The sequence below is a fragment of the Protopterus annectens genome, chromosome 1.part1 (genome assembly GCF_019279795.1).
Source record: "Protopterus annectens isolate FY-2018-M chromosome 1.part1, PAN1.0, whole genome shotgun sequence".
NCBI lineage: Eukaryota > Metazoa > Chordata > Ceratodontiformes > Protopteridae > Protopterus > Protopterus annectens.
The window spans coordinates 1,596,926,728-1,596,953,397 of NC_056726.1; positions in this window are offsets into that span (position 1 = coordinate 1,596,926,728).

Consider the following 26,670-nt stretch of genomic DNA (forward strand, 5'->3'; position numbering starts at 1 on the left):
TACCCATTAACTATCTGTTCTCCCCTTATAAACTGCTCTGTCTGCTAATCACAGTCCAACTTATCTGCAGTCAAGCATCCTACTGCTGTGCCTGACTGTTTTTTGGCACTCTTGCCTCTTCCAGCTGGGCTAACCTGCTCTGTTCACCCTCACTATGCTTGGGGTCACTCCGCTCCCTCTACCCTACCCCCATTCCCACACATTCCCACTTCAATTACATATATAGTTAACCTTGCCTCACCTACACAACTATCCTCATAGTTTATAGTTCATAGTTTTAGTACTAGGCTAACTGCCCCTGCGAGCCATTTTTTAAGCCTAGCTAGTTATCCCTTGTGAGACTCAAACCCTGCACCTTGTGTTTGTAAAGCAAACGCCTTATCCATTAAGCCACCCTCCCAACCTTAATCATACAACTCTTCCTCCTCACTCCATCCACTCACCTGACCAACTATCACACATACAATCATTCTGCATTACCAACACACACTCCACCCCTTCCTCTCTCCTTACTCCCAATCATCCTACCTTCTCACCACACACCCTTCCATTAAGCCACCCCCACCACTCAGAATTTCCACATCCAAAACTTAGCAATCCTTGTCACATCTTTATTCTGTCATACATCCTATTTCTGTCTTTAACCCCTCTAGCCCTACCTATGCTCCCCATCCTCACCCACACTCCAGCTCTCAACCTATACTATCTCTGTCTTTAAACCTATCTAGCCCTACCTATACTCCTCATCCTCACTCACACTCCATTTCTCAGCCTATACCACGAGGTATAGACCTTTGCTACCCAACAACTTTCTCCTCACTTTTACTATTACCTCTCTCTCCTTCTAAGACTATCAGAATTTCACATAACCTATTTACCTTCCCCACCCTCCCCTTCTACATCATCCCACAGTCACACCCTCCTGACCTACTCAGCAATCGGTTCTTCTCTTTATAGTACTGATTTAATCTTACAAAAAAACTGATCATCCCCTCCACACAACATAGCCTTTCTTGCTACTATGTCCACAAATACTTCCTTAACCCAATAAAGAAGCCCCTACCTAGCACCTTCCACAACCCAAAAAATAAATCTCTACGTAGCACTTTCACTATTTTCTGTAATCTAGTCATGGGTGGTGATATACATACTAACCCCAGCCTTTCTCCTCCCTCACACAACTCCCATAACTCCACTAAATCTCTACAATTCACCACAATTAATCTCCAAAGCATTAGAAATAAAATTCTGCAACTGCATGCATGGTTCAGTCAACATAAACTTGACTTTACCGCCACAACTGAAACCTGGCTAAAACCATATATCAAAGATTCTGAGTTTCTACCCCCTAACCACTCCTGCCTCAGAGCTGGCAGACTTTATAAAAAAGGTGGAGGCATCGCCTTATTATTCCCAAGTGCCTTTACAGTAATTCCTTACTATAAACCTATTTCTCTTTTTTCCACTGCAGAACTGCTATTTACCTTCCTAAAACTTATTGACTGTAAAAGCCTATTCATCCTAGTCGTATATATCCCCCCAGGCAACAATATCCCATTCTTGAAGAAATTCTTACCTGGGCAGCCAACAACATAAAAAATGAAACTATAATTTTGGGTGATGTTAATATTAACTGGCTAGATATCTCCAACAATAACCCCTCTACTGATACCAACCTTCACATGTACACTCAGCTAATCTCGGACATCACCAGACCTGACAATAAAAAAAAACAAAGGATCAGTCTTGGATTGGATCTTGGTTTCTGACCCAGACAAAATCTCCTCTGGCACACTCCCAAACAGTATTAGTGACCACTCACCATCCTTCATAATACGTAATCCCACCTATATACCAAACATACACCAGTATCGATATACCAGAGATCTATCCGACTTCTCCCCGATATCCTCAGTGATACCCTGCAGAACACTAACTGGAGCCCACTGAAATTTTTCCCACTCAATGATGCTGTGGAATTCTTTAATTCTACATTTCTCAGGATCCTAAATATTCTTGCCCCACTCCGGCTAAAAAGAATCAAAGCAAAAACATGCTAGCTGACTTGCAAAGTCCACAAAGCAAGTTATGTCATCTCGGCACAAAGCCTGGAATGCCTGGCAAAAAAAAAAAACTCCTTCTAACCTCATGCAATATAAACAACTTCGCAATCAGGACAAATGCTTAGTTGTCAAAAACAAAAAAGAATACTTCCAAGGTATCCAAGATCAGCGTAGATAAAATCCTAAGAATTTCTGGGGTGCAATAAACTCCTTACTCCACCAAGGCACTAACAATAATCCCTGCCCAAACTCTGAAAAAGCAACTTCTGAGCTAGCCTCACTCTTTAATACATACTTTATTGACACCATCGGTAAACTAACTACCACCGTCCCAGCCATTAGCACAGACAGTACACCATCAGTACATATTCCCCACAAACCCTCTACCTATTTTCTCACTATCACCCATTCCCACATCTGCCATCCAAAAACTTCTTCATAAACTAAAACCATGTACTAATGCCCCAGATAACTTACCTGCAGAATACTTGCAACTAGCTGCCTCCTTCATTGCATATCCTGTCAGCATCCTCCTCAACAGGTCCATTCAAGAATCATGCATACCTGATATCTGGAAAAAAACATTTGTCTTCCCACTCCATAAAGGTGGCAACAATTCAGATATCTCAAACTTCCATCCTAGTGCCATTCTTTGCCCCATCTCCAAAATACTAGAGAAGTGTATTCATACTCAGCTCCTAAGTCATCTGGTAAAACACCAAATCATTTTTCCCACTCAACATGGCTTTAGGTGTCGGCATAGCACAACACTGCCCTCATTTCATTCTTAGACACGGTAAATAGAGCTTGTGATGCTGGCTCCATAGTCTCTGCTCTCTTTCTTGATTTAAGACATTTGATATCATTTCCCACTCCCTTCTGCTTACTAAACTCTCCAACCTTAGCCTATCTCCCCCTACCTTACAATGGCTGACTAGCCATCTCAACAATAGGCTACAATCGACTATATGGCAGCACTCTTCTTCCCCTTTCCTCAATACAAACACAGGTTTCCCCCAAGGTTCAATTCTGGGTCCCCTCCTATTCAGTACATTTGCTAATGACTTTCACAACACTCTTACCCACAGTACTGCTATCCAATATGCAGATGACTCAACTATCATCTGCTTTTCTACATCTGCCACTGTATTACAGCATCTTACCCAAGAAGCTTTTACTTCTACTGAAACATGGATGTCCCAAAACCATCTCGCCCTTAACCCCAATGAAATTAAACTCTTAGTATTTACCCCCATAAAATCTAGCCCTGTTGACAAATCACTTTCTCTGTTCATTTCCAAAACAACACTACCATTGAAGTTGTCCGCAGCACCAAACTGTTAGGTATCATCATTGGATGACAAATTAACATTTGGCCTTCACATCTACAGCAACATTAAAAAAAAAAACATGAAAAGGTAGGTGCCCTTTATAGGCACAACTACTTTCTAAGACACTCTGCTAAAATAGCCCAGGCCTCATCCTTCCTGCTTCCAACTCTTCTATATGGTGCTCCCATCCTCACCAATCTACAGTCCTCCTTAAAATCAAAACTAGACTCTTGCTACAACAAAGTCGCTAAATTTGTCACAAATGCAAAATTTTCCACCCACCACTGCTCCTCTTTGCAGCAACTAAATCGGCTAGAATTCCCTCACTATCTCACTTACCTACAATTAACTACATCCCACAAATAATCTATCAACCTGAGACCTGCCCTTCCCTGTCCTCCATACTGACCATATACCATCCTAATCACCACCTCAGGTCTGAAAACAAAATGCTACAGTCAGTCAAGAAACCCAAGCTCTCAGCTGGCCAAATGTATTCTTATACCATCTTTAAGGTATGGAATAATCTCCCTTCTTCACTCAGGACTATCAGCAATCCTGCCTCCATTAAAAAATCCCTCAAACTACATCTCTCCTCTCACTGGCTATGCTTCTGCTCCCCAACAATTTACCTCAACACCTGATTTCTGTCTCTGGAGTCTCAACTTTAACCATTCAACTACAAACATCTCCTCTCCTTCTCTCTACCCTACATACTCCTTTGCTGTTACCTTAGCTTGACTCTTCCTCCTTTAGCCGTTCTGTCTCCTCCTTTCTTCCCCAAAGTCAAGTCTCCTCTGCTAAGTATTTTGCAGATATATTTATACTTATATGTTTTTGAATGTATGCCATCTGTACCTTTATATTTCCACCTTGACTGTAAACATTATCACTGTTGTTGCTATTATTTTTTTCTTTGAATGTGAAAGTTCTGCTCGACATACTTGGTTCTGTGTATGAATATTTCACTTTGTATGTATTAATGTGGAGCTTTTCTCCCCTGACCTCCACTGAAAATGGGCTCTTTCTTGGCCCAGTGGACTTTCCCGGTTAACAAATGCAATAAATAAATAAATACATGTTGTTTATCTGTCCGTTTGTGTTTTTTGGCAAGGTTGAAAAGTTGTTTACAAGTTTGGAATGAGGTAGGTTTTCTATCAAGTGTGCCATATTTTCTATGCTTTGTCTCTCTGGTGCTTTAGTTGTCTAGTATCAGACTTTAGCAAGGGCGCAGGATTACACTTATTAATTTTCCTTCTGAGTGGAGCTGAATCTTTAAGGATATTAAAAAAGATTGAGTTAAATGTGCCTAGCACTTGGCCAAGTAGCAGAAATTTGAGGGTTTTGCAGTTACATTGTGAATAAGGCATCATTTAATACAGATGCACTGAAGTTTTTTTTTTATAGAATAGTTGTACTTAAACGTCTGGGTTTATTATAGTTTAATAGGTTTATAGATAAGTACTAGGTTAGCTGCCCTTGCAGGCCATTGTAAGCCTAACAATTTTCCCTTTTTTGTGCTCAAAATAACCTAACACATTTCTTTATAGACTGGCTTTACCCATCCCATGCTTAATAATTATATGTTACCCCTAATGAAAATAGCTAGACTCATACCATAGATAATATGAGGGGACTCATGCATGCGATAAAAGCATTTAGGAGCTACCTCTGTCCATTAGTAGTACAGGAGGCAGTCCTGGCTTAAATTTTCTGTTTCACATCCATAGATTTAAGTTGCACTTGAATATGGACAGGGATGAACTTTACTTTATGTGGATAGGGAGTCTGTTCCAGAACACTGGTAACCTCTGTGAGATACACCTGTCCTCAAAACTGTTCTGTTGATGTTGCATAATAGGTTTACATACCTAGGCTAATTATTTCATATGCCATTTGACTTGCTGATATCCAGTAAATCCATCAGTAATGGGTCAGAGGATGCCTTGTATGCCAAATACAGGTCACCTCTAAGCAGTCTGTAGGATACAGAGTATACTGAATGGGCTTTGAGTTGGTCCATGTAAGATATGCTGCTTAGGCCTTTGTATCCTTTTAGTAAAGTATCTCTGTGGGTATTCCATTTGTTGTATGTGTCTGGACAAATACATGACAAAGGAGGCATTATTTTCAGTGACTAGCCTAATGAGGGCTGAGTAAAGGGGGACAATGATATCCCTATATATAGACACAATCCCTTTGTTTATAAGTGGTGCAGTACAGAAGGACTTTCTTGTAACAATGGACACATTAATCCATTGTCTAGTGGCAAATGTGGGATGATGGTCACAAAGAATCTGGAAAGTTCCTATGTCTATTATTATATTTGCAGAGATAATTTAAAGCCAGTCATCAACGGTGGTATACTTTTTAGTTGCATTATTTAATCTAGTGGGAAAGGAGATTAATTTATGCCATGTAAGTTAATTGCAGTAGAACTGGTTTAATTATTAGGGTTCCAGTCAATATTAAAGTCTCCTAATATTAGAGTCTCTTGCTTGATGTTTTCAGATATTCAGGACAGAATTTCTTCTAGAATTGTATGATTATCTTTGCTAGTGGGGTATATACATTGCAATACAAGTGATACAGAATGATATTTTGTCATTAAAATTTCAAAAAGTAACTAGGATTTCAGCAGACAAGAAAGTAGCAACTGATGTGGCTGGGGGGTTTATATTTAATTTAATTGGGTAGAATGGATTATTGCAACCACCCCCTCTGGTTTGTTTAGGCATTCAGCTCATATGATTTTGTAACCTGGAGGTAAACATTTCAGTAATGGCTATGAATTGTAGAGAGTGATTAGCCACCCAAACATGGAATTCAACTACCTTATTGGAGATGTTGTGGATGTTTAGATTAAAGAATGTGTATGTCTGAATGAAGGTAACTTACTGAATGGGGGGAGAGGGGGAAGTTTGTATTTTGTTGAATGAACCTGAATTAGGGTGTGGGCAGAGGGTGGAGTTTGTGCATTGTTAAATGGAACTGGATTAGGGTGTGGGGACAGAGTGTAGTCTGTGCTTTGTTGAATGGACCTGGAGTAGTGTGCATGTTACCTGATATTTGTATTAGGGTGTGGGGAGAGGGTGAAGTTTGTGCTTTGTTGAATGGAACTGGATTAGGGTGTATATCACCTCATATTTGGATTAGGGTGAGGGGAGAGAGTGAAGTTTGTGCTTCATTGAATGGAAATGGATTAGGGTGTGGGGAGAGGGTGGAGTATGTGCTTTGTTGAATGGACCTGGATTAAAGTGTGGGGAGAGGGTGGAGTTTGTGTTTTGTTTAATGGACCTGGATTAGGGTGTGGGGAGAGGGTGGAGTTTGTGCTTTGTTGAATGGCCCTGGATTAGGGTGTGGGGAGAGGGTGGAGTCTGTGCTTTGTTGAATGGACCTGGATTAGGGTGTGGGGAGAGGGTGGAGTTTGTGCTTTGTTGAATGGACATGGGTTAAGGTGTGGGGAGAGGGTGGAGTTTGTGCTTTGTTGAATGGACCTGGATTAGGGTGTGGCGAAAGGGTGGAGTTTGTGCTTTGTTGAATGGACCTGGATTAGGGTTTGGGGAGAGGGTGGAGTTTGTGCTTTGTTGAATGGACCTGGATTAGGGTTTGGGGAGAGGGTGGAGTTTGTGCTTTGTTGAATGGACCTGGATTAGGGTTTGAGGAGAGGGTGGAGTTTGTGCTTTGTTGAATGGACCTGGATTAGGGTGTGGGGAGAGGGTGGAGTTTGTGCTTTGTTGAATGGACCTGGGTTAGGGTGTGGGGAGAGGGTGGAGTTTGTGCTTTGTTGAATGGACCTGGATTAGGGTGTGGGGAGAGAGTGGAGTTTTTGCTTTGTTGAATGGAACTAGATTAGGGTGTGAGGAAAGGGTGGAGTTTGTGCTTTGTTGAATTGATCTAGATTAGGGTTTGGGGAGAGGGTAGAGTTTGTGCTTTGTTGAATGGAACTGGATTAGGGTGTGGGGAGAGGGTGGAGTTTGTGCTTTGTTGAATGGACCTGGGTTAGGGTGTGGGGAGAGGGTGGAGTTTGTGCTTTGTTAAATGGACCTGGATTAGAGTGTGGGGAGAGGGTGGAGTTTGTGCTTTGTTGAATGGACTGGGATTAGGGTTTGGGGAGAGGGTGGAGTTTGTGCTTTGTTGAATGGACGTGGGTTAGGGTGTGGGGAGAGTGTGGAGTTTGTGCTTTGTTGAATGGACCTGTATTAGGGTGTGGGGAGCGGGTGGAGTTTGTGCTTTGTTGAATGGACCTGGATTAGGGTGTGGGGAGAGGGTGGAGTTTGTGCTTTTTTGAATGGACATGGATTAGGGTGTGGGGAGAGGGTGGAGTTTGTGCTTTGTTGAATGGACCTGGATTAGGATGTGGGGAGAGGGTGGAGTTTGTGCTTTGTTGAATGGACCTGGATTAGGGTGTGGGGAGAGGGTGGAGTTTGCTTCTTTCTTGAATGGACCTGGATTAGTGTTTGGGGAGAGGGTGGAGTTTGTGCTTTGTTGAATTGATCTAGATTAGGGTTTGGGGAGAGGGTAGAGTTTGTGCTTTGTTGAATGGACCTGGATTAGGGTGTGGGGAGAGTGTGGAATTTGTGCTTTGTTGAATGGACCTGGATTAGGGTGTGGGGAGAGGGTGGAGTTTGTGCTTTGTTGAATGGACCTGGATTAGGGTATGGGGAGAGGGTGGAGTTTGTGCTTTGTTGAATGGACCTGGATTAGGGTTTGGGGAGAGGGTAGAGTTTGTGCTTTGTTGAATGGACCTGGATTAGGGTGTGGAGAGAGGGTGGAGTTTGTGCTTTGTTGAATGGACCTGGATTCGGGTTTGGGGAGAGGGTAGAGTTTGTGCTTTGTTGAATGGAACTGGATTAGGGTTTGGGGAGAGGGTGGAGTTTGTGCTTTATTGAATTGATCTAGATTAGGGTTTGGGGAGAGGGTAGAGTTTGTGCTTTGTTGAATGGAACTGGATTAGGGTTTGGGGAGAGGGTGGAGTTTGTGCTTTGTTGAATGGAACTGGATTAGGGTTTGGGGAGAGGGTGGAGTTTGTGCTTTGTTGAATGGACCTGGATTAGGGTGTGGGGAGAGGGTGGAGTTTGTGCTTTGTTGAATGGACCTGGATTAGGGTGTGGGGAGAGGGTGGAATTTGTGCTTTGTTGAATGGACCTGGATTAGGGTGTGGGGAGAGGGTGGAGTTAGTGCTTTGTTGAATGGACCTGGATTAGGGTTTGGGGAGAGGGTGGAGTTTGTGCTTTGTTGAATGGACCTGGATTAGGGTGTGGGGAGAGGGTGGAGTTTGTGCTTTGTTGAATGGACCTGGATCAGGGTGTGGGGAGAGGGTGGAGTTTGTGCTTTGTTGAATGGACCTGGATTAGGGTGTGGGGAGAGGGTGGAGTTTGTGCTTTGTTGAATGGACCTAGATTAGGGTGTGGGGAGAGGGTGGAGTTTGTGCTTTGTTGAATTGATCTAGATTAGGGTGTGGGGAGAGGGTGGAGTTTGTGCTTTGTTGAATGGACCTGGATTAGGGTGTGGGGAGAGGGTGGAGTTTGTGCTTTGTTTAATGGGCCTGGATTAGGGTGTGTATCATCTGATATTTGAAAGGAAATGGAAGTGGAACTATGTATGGAGAGCATTTTATTGTGCAAACATGTTTTTTTTTTTTGTTACTAGATGTAGAGTCGATTTAGTTAGAATGGTGGATTTTATGGAGTGGAGGATTTGAACTGAAGAATATTTTTTTAAGGTGTGCATGTTATAATTCAAATAGTGATGAAGAAGCTAGTGAAAAATGTAGTTATTCATTTTGAGTGTGGGTATTGGGTAAGGACTGGAGGTGGATAGGATAGGATGTGAAGTAAGCTAAGTGTAACAGCAGTGGTAGTACAAGCAACGGAACAAAAGCATTGCTGTTATCACAAAGGTAAGGGAGTGTGATATTTTAAAAGGCTACTACCTTATTCACACTATACATTGTTCAGGTGTAGAATAAGTCTATGGATATAGTTCTGAATTGTTGTTTAATATAGAAGAAAGAAGGCAGTATGGAAATTATAATTTCTTTATTTGATTTAAGATGAAATGCTCATTATAGTCAATATGTTCTAGTTTAATAGTTTGGTTAGCGTGGCATTGTTTTTTTAAGGGAAAGAGTGAAATGATGTAAAAGATGTGAATGGAGAGGAAAGAGTTTAAACTGCAGGATGCAGGGATAGCTGGGGAATGGGGATATGAGAGGAGAAAAGCAGGAGACAAAGACGTCTGAAAGGGGTTAATCACTTTCTGCACACACAGTTAAAACATATAAACTACGGAATCTACATGGAGTAAGAGTATGTATGAGAATGTCATTATTCCTGTAAGTAATAAAGGAAAATGTCCAAACAGTGAGTTATAAAACTTGTACAGGTCTTCTTTAGGGGAAATTCCAACCCAGACCTTGTTTACAGGTCAGTCAGTTTTATTCAGATAATGTAGAAGAAGAAGGCGTAATGCGATTGGTGCAACAGCAGTGCAGTTCACACAGTTTAGCTGCAATACACAGACAGCAGCTATCACGTTTGTAGTAGTGCTAATAGCAAATAAATCCAAGTAAACAAAATGAACAGTATGTCATTCTGATTAGGTCTCTTAAAAATATTAATCAAGTCAAAACTGCAGCAGGAGAATATCTAAAATCTCAGTGGTCCTGCCTCTGTACACAACCACCCTAAACCCTAGACAGTCCAACTATGGCCCCATGTATGCCTCTACTGTCATGTCTTTTATATTATAAATGTCTCTTACCTGGATATTTACTGTTATTGTATAACACTATAACAGTGGAAAACTTAAAATGTTATATCTGATATGTTGGTAAACTTTAGGTTGACTATCTTCTGTAGAAAATATTGTAAATTGTATTTTCTGATTGTTTTTCTGTGCTGACTATTCTCTGCTAAACCTGTTTTATCTAGTCATTTGTTTTTCCATTTAAACATAATGTAATATTGTGGAGCTTTTCTTCCTGGGCCTCTACTAAAAAAGGGCTACTCAGCTCAGTTGGACAATCCTGGTCAACAAATGTAAAATAAATAATAAATAAATTACATGCCTTAACATAACAGGGCTATTATATATAGTGCATTTCTTTCTGACCTGCGTGAACAGGAGATAGGTGAAGTTGAAAGCAGCACGGGGCATATAGCAAGCTCTGGTTTCCTCCCACATCCCAAAGACATGCTGGAGGTGGATTGGACACTCTAAATTGGCCCTAGGTGTGAGTGTGTGTATGTGTGTGCCTTCTGTGGAATGTTGGGCACCGGGCTGGCAACTCAACACTGTAAATCTCTACTGCCAATCATGAGCAGACAGGTGATCTGCTGTGGTGACCCCTAACCGGGAAAAAGCCGAAATAAGAAGTATGTTTAAAATTGTAAGATGTTGGGGCTGTTATATGTGCTTCATTTGTTTCTGACATGAGTGTGCAAGAGGCTGGTGAAGTTAAATGCAGAGCAGGGTGTTTGGTAAAGCTCTGTGTAGGTGAAGTTAAACACAGTGCAGGGCCTTTGGTGAAGGTCTGTGTATGAAGCCTTAAGACGTCAGGGATATCACACATTCTGCTTTTGTTTCTGACCATACCTGTCAACCTGGAAACATAAAAAATCTGGACAAAGCCTATGAAAAATAGGTACAAATCTGTATGTTGATTAACATAAAATTTGCGTACATAATTATGTAGCCCCACCCACTCCAATGGAATTGTGGGATACCAACCTTTAAATGCAAACTGAAGAACAGACAACCAAAATATGATCATGAAATGCAAAATAAGAAGGACAATACTGTTTTATTTACATTAATATTTGAACTTGTGGAAAACTAAAATACAATATTCTTTTAGAAAAATAACACACTGGGTATGGCAGGCTGCACTTGCCTTCAGCCTTCTTTAAATAACATAAATATAAACCAGAAGTCAGAACAACAAATTAGTTTTTCTTTTAAATATAGTATTAATTAACACAAAACTTTGAAGTTGCATAAAAACATTTGAACTTGTAATATAAAATTAAAATAAAGTTCTCATATAAAATAAAATGTACTGTCTTCACGTCTTGTAGTAACTACCTGTCTAGTCTACTTACTGACTACTACTGACAGACATTGGAGTTTCAGATTTTATATCATTCAGAAAATACATAATGCAAATCCTGTTATTCTACTAACTTTCTAACTTTATAGGAGCAATATTTAAATTCTGTCCCTATTTTTGGGCCTTGTTTGCCCCCCCCCCCCCATTTTTTCTGGCTTTGTCCAGGTTTCTTGCATTGAAAGGCTGACGTATAAAAAGGTGTAATATGCCTGGCTAAGGTACCCATCAGTGGCAGTGCTGTTCTCTGCAGACCGCAGCTATATCCCCTAGTTCAACTTCAAGCTCCCACAGAGTCCCACTCCATCTGTGTCACCTACAGGCTACTCTGCTTAGTTTGCACCGTCTCTCCAACACAACAACTGCTAGTTCAGATACATTCAACCTTCACTCTTAGTTTACGATGCATAAAATCTATCAGACAACTACTTCACTGAGTTAGTTTAGTTATTATATGACTGAAAACTACTTAAGTAAAAAAAAAAAAACATACATTTTCTTTCTAATTTTTTTTTTTATTTACCTGCTGGTGCTGGAGGTACAGGAGGAGCCAGGGGAAGAAGCAGCAGCTGTAGCAGAAGAAATAAATGTTTTCATGATGAAGAAAGATGAATGATAAGACTTTCTTGGAGCAGGATAATTAATTTACCGCTCACCACCGCACAGCTCCAAGTCCGTTAAGCTGTTTGGTTTGGCCAGAGAGACTCAGTGTCAGCAGTGCACTTCACTTTTGCAATTTGAATGCAAGCAAGCCAGGTGCCACTGCCTGCCTGCTGGCACTGTCTGCCACCAACCAAGTTTGCCAACAAGTACAACTTCCCCAAGTCAACAAAAACTGAGCCAAGTAGGTAGCAAGTGCCAAGTATGTATGGCACAACAATTTGCAAGCCGAACAATGAACAAACAAAAAAAAAACACTTATTTAAATAAAAAAAAAAAAAACAGTCTCTCTTCTCTCTCTCTGTTATCAGCTGCTTATCAGCCCATGCGCCTGCTTCAAATCAAACATAAACCTTCAAATTTCAATGCTGGTGCTGTGCTGGACTGTCACTGGTGCTTGCTCAATGTCAATCAAATTCTAAGGCAGCCCAGCCTTCTCTGTTCTGTTCTGTAACTTCTGTGTTCTTCTGTCTCATTGTCTCATCTGTCCCAAGCCAGCCCGCCCCTCTCTCTTTATCCCATAGGCTACAGGTAGGTTACAGCATGCGAGACATGTGATGAGTGACAAGTTAGCACATGCACTACTGCTGAAATGTAAATAAACAAAGTAGTAAGTTTAATTACTTTGTTTATTTACATTTTAGCAGCAGCAGTGCACGTGGCTGGGGCTTGTCACTCAATCACACATCTCACACGCACTGTTCGTGCTGCAAACCAGCAACCTGCTGTGCTGTAAAAGGGAATGGCTGGCTCTGGCTGGGTAATAATTAAGTTAAATGTAACCAGGCTGTCACGACTCACAGTCAGCATGCTGTTTTGTTCATGATCTGCTGCTCTGTGTGCTGTGCTCTGTTCCCAATTCCCATCCCCATCCCCATCCTTCCCTCCCCAATAGTTCTACCAGTTTTTACTCCTTAATGTCTTGAGTTGAGAGTGAGACTCAGACTAGTAGTCTGTCTGTCACTAGGCAAAAAGTTAACTTAAAAATGGCATCGGCAAAGCAAAATATAGATCTCCGACTCAGAGACATTTGGCAAGCCAAGCCTTAAGTTTATACGGTAAACGTGGAGACGGAGTTACTTAATGATTATTGCTTACTTACTAAAAAAATATTTATTTATATCTCTACCCTAGTACCTACTGCTGTGTGCTGTTGTCAGCCTGTTAACCAAACAACAGAGGACAGATTTGAAACACAAGTTATGATTTTATGTAGTTAGTCAGTCACTACTAGTCAGTTGTGCCATAGAGTATACACATTTCCAGCGTGTTTGTAATATAGCTGCCAGCCTACCTTTTAAAGAGTCGACTTGTCTCAAGTCCTAATGCTGCTGACATTTCTCAGTCTAACATGAGATTATTATTGAGATAAGACATGAGCCGCTCAGCTGCCTGGGGTGGGGTGAAATCGAAAAGGATTTTTATTTCTGAAATTCTGTAGCGAACATGTGCACCATGCGTGTAATTATAGCTGCCTTTTAAAGAGTCGAGTCGAGGAGTCCCCAAATGCTGATCTCTTCTCTAACATGAGCTGCTCAGTCAGCTGCCTGGGGATGGGTAATGGCTGAGCCTGAAAGGGATTTTTATTATTTATTTTGGAATTGGAATGGGACGGGAGGGGTCACGGATACGGTCACGGGAGTTCTTCTTCCTGACACTGTGAGTGTGTATGTGTGTGTGTGTGTGTGTGTGTGTGTGTGTGTGTGTGTGTGTGTGTGATGATGATGATGAGAGAGAGAGAGTGTGTAAAAAATGTTGACTATTCTAACATGAGCTGCTCAACTGCCTGGGGTGAAGATGTGAAGTTGAACCCTGAAAAAGATTTTATTTTTGAAATTATGATTCTTTCTGACTGACTGCATAATTATTTATTTTGGAATTGGAAAGGGATGAAATGGGAGGGTCATGGACATGGACTCATGGCCAGAAGATGAGTTCTAGTTCTTACTGTGTGACTGTGTGATAAGATGAGAGAGAGAGAGTATGTGTGTGTGTGTGTGTAAAACTGTGTAACTGTAATATATGTAATGCAATGCATTTTCATTTGGTTTACATGGCCTGCAGGGGTTTGTAATGTAGGTTGATGTTTTTGTGTTGTTGTTGTGATTGTTGTGAGTGACTTTGACAGTTGTGGTCTGCCTCCTCAGTCTTCAGCTGAAATCCGACAGGCTAGCAGGCTGCTCATGTAGGTGACGTCACCGAGCACACCTCGGCACGATGACGCCAGTCTACAAAAAGATGAAAAAAAAAAAAAAGCCAGAAAAATTGGCAATAAAGGGGTGCCACTCAGGAACCATGGCACCCCATTAATTTGGACCTAAAAAAACGGTAAAAACCGAGAAATTCAGTATGGTTGGGAGGTATGTTTCTGACATGGCTGTGCAGCAGACAGGTGAAGTTAAAGCAACACAAGGTGTTTGGTGAAGCTCTCTGTATGAAAGTATAAGATGTCAGGGCAGTTATATGTACTTCTTTCTGACTTGACTGTCCAGGAGACATGCAGTGAAAGGCAGCACATGGTATTTGTTCAAGCTCTGTATATGAAATCTTAAGCTGACAGGGCTATCATACGTGATGCATTTCTTTTTGACTTGGATGTTCCTGAGACAGGTGAAGATAAAGGCAGCACAGGGTGTTTGGTGAAGTTCTGTGTATGAAATCCTAAGATGACGGGACTATTATGTCAGGACTATTATATATGCTGCATTTGTTTCTGACTTGCTTGTGCAGGAGTCAGGTGAAGTTAAAGGAAGTGCATGGCACTTGCAGAAGCTCATTATAAGAAATCTTATATTTAAAATATGACTGGGCTCTCATTATTTACCCACAAAAGAAGCACCGTGGTTTTCCCTTGCAGAGATCACAAGCAAACCATGTGAGAATAATTGACAAATTACAAGCACATAATGTTATTCCTTATTTAATTCAGTGGGTAAAAAAAAACCCTGATTAAGTGACAAAAGTCATGGTAGCAATGTCAACTTTCTATCCTGATACAGGTTAGCATTAATGTCCCTTAGGACTCTTTCCTGGGGCTTTTTTTGAGTGGTCTTAAATATAAAAGTGGGAAATTGGCTTTGGATAACTAAAAAGACTGCTGATTGCTAACTAGGTAGCATACTTTAGTAAAAGATGACGAAATTCTCCATGATGATTTATAAGGAAAACTTATCTACTGTGGTAATAATGATAGCATCTTTCATGTCAGACTCAGTACATGCCGATTCATGAGACTTGGGGGGGGGGGTACATAAACTCTAATTAAATGACAAGAAGAAAATAACATCACCATTAAAGATCTACTGACAATGGTAGACAACAATTTAAATTTTGAACAGTGTGTACATACCAAGTTCAGAAAAGTCTACTCTATTGCTCATCAAATGCTAAAGGGATGTTTAATCACTTCAAGGAGATTGTTGTACCATGACATCACACTGAGAAAAGTATCTCACTAACACAATTATTAAATACAGTGCTGCATTTGTAGCCCTCAGAAAAAACTACCTGAAACAATTTGAAAGACACAGGTACTTACACTAATAATTTTAATATCCTAAAGTATCTGATAAGGCAGGTGTCATGGACACTTTTTCTCTCAGTAGAGTTTGTAATAGGGCTTTTTAAGTCATTATTTTACCTTTTGAAACGTTACGTATCTTGCAGGTTTCCACATGTGCGACCTATTGAGACTCCTGCTCAATACCATTTCCTATTCTGTTTCTGTTTTATTATACTCACAGCTATTAGGAAGATGATACCATTTAAACAGCCTTTAGTGATGTTGTAAATGCACACTGTTATAGATATGTGGTGTACTTAAACAAAGCTTGCATATATCTCCTACAGACTGTATTTCAGTAAGGCAGCATACCAAGGTTTTCAGAGAGAGAGGTTCCAGTGAATTTCTATATATTGTTTAGAGATATATATTTACGAGATGCTTGATGTTCTAGGTACAGTCTTGCAGTGTTTAACATCCCCATCACAGGGCATAGTGGTTGGCTCAGGTTTAACATTATATATTATCTTTGCATTGCATTTGTTGTATGTTGTATCTTTCGGCTTTTCCAGGTTAGGGGTTGCCACAGCGGAACTCCGGTCCCCTAATGATTGGCAGTAGATTTTTATGTACCGAGTTGCCAGCCCTGATGCACAACCTTCAATGAAGGTATGCCCATTCACGCACGTCTCCACACAGAAAACGCTTTAGCTGAGAATCGAACAGGACAACATCTTACTGTGAAGCGACAACCCTACCACAGCACCACCATCGCAGTTAATATCTTTGCATTGCATTTATCATTGCTATTTTCAAGGTTGCGACTGGGAAAAAGCCAAAAGAAGAAGATTTTGAAGGTTGCAGCTGTGTTCTTCTGTGTTAATCTCTTCAAGTGCTTCTGGAAATGATCAGACATAACAGTAAATCTCTAGCTGGTGGCCAAGGATTGATTAACTTTTTTGCATGCTTTAATGAATATGCAGTAGTCTGAAACAAAATAGCTTTGAATATCTTCTTTTAGCCACCCCCCAGATGATAACTTCTTTTTCTTTCTTATATACACAGATAGGGTCAGATGCATGCTAAACTCCCTTTCCCCATGTGCAAAACTACAGATGAAATATTTGAAAGTTGTTTTATGTCTAAATATGAGCTTTTTCTCTACTTTTTGATTTGTACATTGTTGATTTGTTGCTGTGCACCTAGCATCCATGGCAAGGTACCTGCAAAAAGTACAGTTGTGTACACCTACCATAAATGTAGATGTTCGAGTGTCTTCACTGTTGCAGTCATGACTGTAGGGTTCTCCCCTGCCGGCAGGAAGTCCTCGGTCGGCCAGAATCCCAAAGTCTGGGTCCGGCGTCGGCTGTTCAACCATGCTCCCTGACGTCAGAGCGCCAGGAGTACAAAGCTGACAGTCGACGCCATGTTCTCCAGTTTTTCTTGGCCCAGATGTCAGGAGTCCCAAAATGAGAAAGGTCCCATATCCTTTGCAAATACACCTCAGAAGAATGGTGAAAAAAGGAACCACACAAAAGTAAAAATAAGAGGGGACAGGAGGGAGGGAAACCCAGACTACAACAGTGAAGACACTCGAACATCTACATTTATGGTAGGTGTACACAACTGTACTATGTTCATCGTGTTTCACTGTTGCAGCCATGACTGTAGGGTAGAATCCCAAAGCAGAATGAAAGGGAGGTGGTCATAAGCTAGAAGGGGCGGCTAAAAGGCCCTGCAAGACTGCAGAGGCAAAGCCTGCCCTAGACTTAGAGAAGAGAGGTAGATTGTAGTGCTTTGAAAAAGTATGCACTGAACTCCAAGTTGCAGCTTCTAAAATGTCTTTGGTAGGAACTCCCCTGAGGAAGGCAGCAGAAGTGGCAGCAGCTCTGGTGGAATGAGTCCGTATATTCCCTGGGATTTGCTTTCCATGGTGTGAATAACAAAATCTGATTCCATGAGCAATCCATTTAGAAATGGTCTGTTTTGAAATGGCTTTACCTTGGGAACTTGAAGCATAAGAAACAAACAATTGCTCTGATTTTCTGATGTCCTTGGTTCTGTCCAGGTAAAAATGTAGTTGTCTGTGTACATCCAAGGAATGCAAGATCCTTTCCCCTTTATTTTGAGGAGTGGGGAAAAAAGTTGGCAAGTGGATAGTTTGATTTAAAGCCACTTTGGAAACCACCTTAGGCATGAAGGTAGGATTAGTCCTCAAAGACACCCTGTCTTGATGAAAAATAATATAAGGTTCCACAGCCATAAGAGCTTGTAACTCTGAAACTCTCCTGGCAGAGGTCAGGGCTAACAGGATGGCTGTTTTCCAAGATAAAAACTTGATGTCAGAAGAGGCAGCAGGCTCAAAAGGAGGCAAGGTGAGCTTTTCCAAAACATAGTTGAGATCCCAAGCAGGAATGGGAGGAGATCTAGGAGGTCTTAAGTTCTTAGCTCCTCTGAGAAACTGTCTCATGAGCTGGTGGGAAAAGATTGGAGGGTCTGTATTATAATGAGCGGAAATAGCAGAGGCATGTATCTTAATGGAAGAGAAAGAGAGACCCTTATGTAAGAGTTCTGTCAAGTAAAGTAAAATTAAAGGAATGTTCGGAAGAAGAGGATCAGAATCCTGAGCCTGCATCCAGGAACAAAATCTTTTCCATTTTCCTGCATAAGATTTCCTAGTGCTAGGACGTCTGGCTTCTAGAATGACATCCATAACCTGCTTGGGTAGGAGAGAAGAAATCAAAGGCCCTGGATTAACCAGGCCGCCAGGCTGAGAGTGCTGACATGGGAGTGTAGAACCTGACCCTGATGTTGGGACAGAAGGTTCGGAGTCTGTGGTAAGACCCAAGGGGGCTGCAGACATAGGTTTTTCAGAGTGGGGTACCAAAACTGTCGAGGCCAATTTGGGGCCAACAAAATTATCATCTTGGGCTTGTCCTGTTTGATCATTAATAATACCCGTGGAAGAAGAGGAAGAGGCGGAAAGGCATATCCCGAGAGGTTTCTCCAACTGAATGATAGTGCATCCACTTTCCAAGCTTGTTCGTGGAAAGTCCTGGTGCAAAAATTCTGTAGTTGATGATTGAGATGGGATGCAAAGAGGTCTATGTGAGGACATCCCCAGACTGCTGTTATCATCCTGAATATTTCGGTGTCCAGCATCCACTCATGTGGATCCGAAAGGCTTCTGCTCAGACTGTCTGCCAGGAAGTTTTGTTTCCCTGGTAGAAACTGAGCTTGAAGGTCCGGATTGCAAGCTAGAGCTGTGTTCCATAGATCCATGGCTAGTCTGCAAAGGGGGTAGGAATGAGATCCCCCTTGCTTGTTTATGTACCACATAACTGTGGTGTTGTCTGTCCGTATCAGTAGTTGTCCTGGTTGTTGAAGATTCCTGAAGGCCATTAGAGCTTTCTGAACGGCTAACATTTCCTTTAAATTGATATGCAGGTGCTTCTGATCCTTTGTCCAAAGGCCCTGCAGACAGTTGCCCTGAACATGGGCTCCCCATGCATAATCCGAGGCATCTGTGGTTAGTATCTGAGTGGCAGGAGGCAGACAGAAGGGTTTTCCTTTGTTTAGAGTACATGCCTTGGACCACCAAAGGAATTCCTTTTGAAGACAAGGCAGGACGGAGATCAGTATGTCTAAACTGTGGCAATGCTGAGACCATACACTTTTTAGGTACCACTGTATTTTCCTCATGTGTAGTCTTGCATATGGTATGAGAAGGATGCAGGAGGCCATGTAACCCAAAGCCTGCAGGAATCTCCTTGCAGATAGCTGAGTTAAAGTTGCCAAGGTTTTGAAAGTTGAAGCCAGCTGAAACTGTTTTTCGTATGTCAGAAATGCCATCTGGGTTGTTGTGTTTAAAGAGGCGCCCAGAAAAATTATCTGTTGTGAGGGTGTCATATTTGACTTTTTTATGTTTACAGTGAATCCCAGGAACTTGAGGAGATCCTGAACAAACCGTAGATGCTGGAGTAAGACCTCCTTGCTGTCTGCCTGAATAAGACAGTCATCCAGATAAGGGTAAATTTGAATTCCCTTGAGTCTGCAGTAAGCTACTACTGGAGCCAGGCATTTGGTAAAGACCCTGGGCGCAGTAGACAATCCAAAGGGCAGCACAGAGAATTTAAAGTGCCTCGATCCGGCCTTGAACCTGAGGTATTTTTTGCGTTCCTGCCTGATGGGAATGTGTAAATATGCCTCCTTTAAATCCAAAGTTACCATCCATGCATTTTTTGGACAGCATTGGAAGTAGCTGCTGTAGAGTAAGCATCTTGAAGTTTGGAATCTCTAGAAAGGTGTTCAAGACTGACAGATCCAGAATGGGTCTCCATGAATTTTGCTTCCTGGGGACTAGAAAGAGCCTTGAGTAAAAACCTTGTCCCATCTCTGAAAGTGGAACCAGTTCTATGGCTTTCATAGCCAAAAGAGCTTCCACCTGATTTAAGGCCTCTGTCCATTGATGTTTTGGAAGATCTGGCTATCCGCTTGGCCTTGGTAGGGTATGAAAATGGAATTTGTAACCTCTTGAAACCACATCCAGAACCCACTTGTCTTGGGTTATACGAGTCCAATTTCGGTGAAAAAGAGAAAGTTTTCCTCCGAGAGGGGCTTCCAGGCAAGAAGTTCCTGCAGCCCAACAGAGGGAGTCATTGAGTCTGTTTCCTAAGAGTTTGCGACCTGTCCTCTCCTCCCCTAGGGGTGGAAGCAGTCCACTGTCTTGGTCTATAAGAGGCTTGTGTTTGAGGCCTTCCTTGGGAGCATCTGTATCTACCCCTCTGAGGCCTGTCTGAATTGGGAAACGACCAATTTTTTGTAGGCCAATTCCTGCTAAATCTGGGTGGCTGTACTTGTAAGAAATCTTTAACTGTTTGCATGGATTTCGCCTTGTCCTCCATCTTTTTAATCACCTCTTCAGCTTTTGATCCAAACAAAACATTATGCTGAACAGGAGCACCCAATAATTTAGCTTTTACTTGTTCTGGCAAATTTTGTTCCTTTAACCATGCATGCCTTCTAATTACTGTGCCAGAGGCAGCAGCCCTACAAGAAGCCTCCAACGCATCAAGTCCACAGTGTAAACCATGCTTCCCAACTTGTTCAGTGGCATGCATTAAGTCATGTAATTCCTTATCATCTGCACAGGCAGAAATGGAAGTAAGCTTCTGTTTTAAGACAGACAAGAGAAATTGCTGGTATTTCAGCATATGAAACTGACAGTTTAAAGCCCTAAGAGATAAAGTAGCAGAAGTGTACACTTTTTTGCCCCATCTTTCTAAAGATTTAGAATCCTTCTCAGTGGGAATGGGGTTTTTAGCAGAAGCGGCCTTAACTCCCTTAGGACCCTGAGAAATGGTTTCAGGGTCAGCAGTAGGGTTCTTGTATAAAAACTGGTGGGAATCAGGAACCTTGTAATATCTATCAGGCTTAACAGGAGCAGGAGGAAAAGAGTCAGGGGTTAAGTTAGCCTCCGAAAAAGCATCATCCACAATATCCAAAATAGGAGGAATAGCCAGGGGTCTATGTTGGAGAAGAAGAAGAAAATCCCTTAGTCTTTTCTTAGATTCCGAATACTCCTGTCCTTCCCAGTGGAAATGTTCCCTCATTTCATGCAAAGTTTCCCCAAAAGAGAAATCCTCAGGGGGAGAAGCTGAAGGAATGGATTCCTCAGCATCAGAATCCTCATAAGGAGGAAAAGAATATTCCTGGTCAGAAGAAGAAACTGAAGAAACAGAAGCCTGATCAGAGGAGTCATAATAAACTTCCTGCCTTGGCCTTTTATCTGGAGGGGGATGAGAACCCCTAATCATAGTAAGTAAATCCTCCGCCATCATAAGTAACTGTTTCTGTGACTGGGGAGCCGGTTCAGAAGAGGCCTGTATTGCAGTCTTTGATTTGGAAGGAATTTTTGCCTTTGTCTTTGGCTTTGCCTTTATTAGAAGCTGAGTAGGCCTGAAAACCCCTTCGGAAGTCGGTACCTGCACAGCGGCTCCGGACCCAACCGAAGGAGCATTGGCCGAAGGTCCTGCAATAGAAATATTCAAAGGCCTAGTTGGCTCCTCGTGGGAGTCCGTTTTGGCCATCGGTTCCGAAATGGCCAACGACAGGGGCTGCAAAAGCACCTCACTGACGACGGCCGAACCTGAAGCTGGCTCCGCTTGAGTGATATCGTCAGATTTGGACCTCGGAGGCCTGTCTTTGTCCTTGCGTCGTTTGTGAACTCCGGTAGCCGGAACCATATCCGATGACATTTTGTAATTAAAACGCCTACCGAAGTAATGAAATGCAAAATCGTACCTTCGTTTAATTGTACGTTGATTGAATCTAGCACAAAACTGACAACTAGCTACGTCGTGGTCAGGGCCTAAGCAAGGAATACAGTAAGAATGAAAATCCTTATGAGGTATTTGCTTCCCACATGAAATACAGTTATTAACTTTTTCTGACATCGGACTGGAGCAAGAAAAAGGTTTCCCCAACGGGGTACTTAGATTTGAGTAGGAGAAGAAAGTCTTCGGACTGAAGTTTGTTCAGAAAAGATTGTCAGGAGTCAGCCGACCGGCACTTGCGAACTGCTATCACCGCACGGCAAGAAAGACTGGAGAACATGGCGTCGACTGTCAGCTTTGTACTCCTGGCGCTCTGACGTCAGGGAGCATGGTTGAACAGCCGACACCGGACCCAGACTTTGGGATTCTGGCCGACCGAGGACTGCCTGCCAGCAGGGGAGAACCCTACAGTCATGACTGCAACAGTGAAACACGATGAACATCAGACACCAGTGAATTACTGTTAGGAGATTCTTAATCATGCTGCCCTATCTGCCTTTACTATGCTAGAAGCACTTTGTGTTATCTCTAGAAATGCCTGTCTTACTGCTTTCTTGACATTCATTACTGCAAACGGAATTCAGAAAGAAACTTAATTTTACTAACAACTTTATCTTAAAGCATTTATTAAGACGGACATCTTGGATATTTATTTTCTCGGCTGACTTTTTAAAAGAGCTTTTGAAGTAGTTGTTTTACCTTGTGGAGTCTAAGGTATCTTGCATGTTTATACATGAGTGTGCAAGCTGTAGAGTCCTTCTGAGTGTGGGGTACAGCCTGTTTTATTCATTTCCCACCCTAGCCCCAGCAACCCCCACCTCACACCTGACTCTTTTTTTCTAACAAATCCATCTTCTCTGTGAAACTAATTTCAGTCAAATAGTAAAGAAACCCTAACCAGCAATAAATAGCAAACAAACTGATTCTTGGATGGCAACACTATATTTGGAAAAAAAGCAAATTTAGCATAATTATCAACACGTCACCCACTCTCCCTCTGTCTGACAAAAAAGTTTTAACAATAACCTACTCAAAAACTGTCATCATAGAATTTGTGACAGCAACAGACTCATAGCTTCAAGACCTCTAAAAGCAGGAATATGTGAATCATACCAGGCAGGCAATCACAGGGAACAAAAATGCCTAGCATTATACACCTTTAAATAGACTTAAGTCAGCATTCCTTTCGGTTCTATTCTTAGTACCGCACACAATATAAATATTTGGGTTTTACCCTTGAGTCCACTCTTTCCTACAGGTCTGATACTGAGAACACAGTGAAAATTTTAATTTTGAAACTTAAAGCTATTTATTCTGTTTTCAACCACATCACCTTAGAGCCCTGAAGAGCAATACCAAATATGTTCTAATCCCTAAAATGGAATATGCACTGCCCTCATACCTCTCAACCTCCTAGAGCTAACAATCTAGAAAGAACCATCAATAATGGGGGGCGCAAAGACCCAAAACTAGGGGCACTTTTTTCAATATTGCCCTTACAAACTTAGAAAATTGATAGAATTACAGGTTTTGCATTAACATGAATTTTCTGAAGGGTGTGAAGTCTGAAACTCTCATATCTGCCATTATTTTCTGACTTTAACCCTCAATTAATTGCCAGTGATTTTCCAGAAAACCACAATTTTCTGAGAAACGGACCAAAAATATGAGGTAAAAATCTGAACATTCTGCAAACATCTATACAATTGAGAGGTATGATGCTCATAATATCACTACAGTCAGTCCATTATACCAAAATAATTCAAACAACTCTAAATTTCAACTACAGATTTATAACACTGACCTCTAGGTCTAAGCACCACTGTATCTCATTTCAAAAAGCTAACCATCTCTTCTCAGAGTAACCATCAACTTCAGTATTATCCTGTGTAACCTTTAAATTCTAAATGAGAATTACAGCCCTTCCCTCTAAGCAAGATTACAGTTCAATGACTCCCACTACTCACTACAGACTCAAGACAACCACACCATCATGCTAGTTATGCCCCCCCCCCTTAGTTTTGCCCAAGCTGAAAGACGTTTCAGCAGAAATGCACCTGCCAACTGGAATGACTTTCCACAGGAATTAAGGCAAGTCGCAAACTACAAGTCATTTAGAAAAATACACTTCAATCACCTAAAAGTGTCCAACAAATGCAACTGTACTCTGGAAAAGGGATAGTCATTACAATCTCAATAACCAACCTTTACCAAGATTATAACTAAACTTATTACTAAACCAATATGCTCTTTCACCTCTCCACCTATAAAGTAAAGATTATTTCAGTAAATATGTAAATGTAAACCTTTGACCTTATTTCCTGTCTTCTTGAGTTGCCTAGCTTTGTTTATTTTATACCACACTATTCCTGATTTACTACTATCTACCTATATAATGTACTAATTACATGTATTTTATGAGCAGGTTCACATTTTATTTTATTTGTAATAGCAACACACTGAAAGTGTTTATGAAGTAGCTTTCATCATTAACATGGTTCGAGTTCTCCACAAATGTACATAGCTCTTGTACACAAACAATCCATAACTTCAAATGACATTTATTGGAAATATAAACTTCTTTGCACTACTCTGTATTAAGTCAAAGGTTTATATTGTTTTGTGCTCTGTATCCTAGTCGTAGCAGAAAAAATTCCCCAGACCAGTTCACCTATTTGGTTAACAAATGGATTAAACATGGCTTAACATGGCTCGCAAGGCCAGTTAGCTTAGTACTAATATATATATATATAAATAAATTAATATATTAAATTAAAAAATAATAGGTAGATAAGTAAGTGAATAAATAAATACAAATGTATTAGTATTCCCTCAAACTAATACTAGCACTTTATTTCTATACTCTCCCAAACTTATGCAATATTAGTAAGGATAAGACAGCAATTAACACTAGTGAAACACAGACCCAAAAGCAATAAAATGCAAACCTCTTATTTCCCCCAATTATAGTAGCAGTACCCATATGTTGGCCACATCTGCTACAAAGGGCAGTCTAGGCTATTAAACTTTACCTAACTCAAATGGTAAAATATCTGTACTGTGTTTATCTAATGCATAAATATAACTTATTATTGTACAACCTAATCTTCTACATTGTTGGAAACATGGTCAACATAAACACAAAACTGCCTACATACTCAACTCCAATAAACGAAGCAGAAATATTATAGATACATTTAAAATAAATAGCATTAATAGCAAAATCCAGATTATTAAAATCTTAGATCAAACACGATCTTGGATTTCAGTAGTCCTCAGCCAAGCAAACTAAGACATGGCTCAAAGAAGATTTCTGATCACCTCACCAGGTAGACCAAGTTGCTTATTTTTATGACAACTGACTGTGGCAGTGTACAGGTAGTGGGGTTATGATTTTGGTCAAAAATAACCTAAAAGGAATGCAAACGTTTAGACTAATGTAGCACATTAACCCCCCCCCCCCCAATGTGTCCACGTGAATTGTCATCAATGCAATGACGGAGAATAAAAATTATTTGCATAAGTTATAGTGAAAATCTCGCATCCTTCTTTCCTTAATTTAATTAAGAACTATATAAATAATTCCTAGCCATCATTACAAAAAAAAAACCCCATAATACTAGGAAACATTAACTACAACTTTAAGGGCCCACAAAAATGTCACTAACATCCTAAATAATGATAACTGTATCAACGTTTTACACTAATAATTGTTCTGCATTGATCAGCACTTTGTAATTTTTCTACTTACTGCCCAGGCACTGTTATGCTGTAGATGTCTCAGGTATTGTTGGTTTATTCTGCTGCTGTTCGGTAGACCCTTATAATACTGTGCTATGTTTTACTGTACTGTATTGACCTGAACATTGTATTGTGAATGACATATTGAATCTTGAAGAAAGTTTACAATGATGATTTTATATCAACTTATCCACACTCCCACCAGGGGCAGCAATATCCTAGACCTGGTCATTACCAACATGGGCAACTGGTGTTCCACACCAGAAGTAATTCCTCATTGGTCAGATCCGACCACTAGCAAATCACCCTAGACATCCACATCCCAGCCCCACCCTCCATTAGAGAAACCACTGTAAAAAAATTCTCCAAAGCTAACTTCACGTTTCTTAAGACAGAAGTGGCAAACTTCAGAACACCCATGCTGATGGACAATAGACAACTGCTGAATCCTATACAATTGCACTTTATAAGCACTTAAACGAGTGCATGGATCGTGCAATCCCTAACAGAACCAAGATGCTATCATCCAAAAAAGGAAGCCAATCTGGTGGTCCCCTGCTATAAACAAACTCTGCAACAGAAGAAAGAAACTGTTGCAAAAAAAGAGTAAAATCCCATGATTGGAGGAACTCCATGGTCAGCCTCAGTAAGAAGCTGAGATCCCTCATAAAATCCTCCAAAGCTAGTTACGAAAACAAAATCGCCACTGATTCTAAAGACAACCACAAAGTATTCTATAGCTATGTCAAGAATCTCAATGGCAACACTCAGATCTGCTCTGAGTTACAGCACAATGACACTAAATATACAGAACCAACTGATATTGCCAACATCCTGGCAGATAGGTTCAGTGCTAATTTTACCCCTCTCTCATCCCCTAAAGGGCCCATCTCTATACTGGAAGAATACAAAGTACCTGTAATCACGG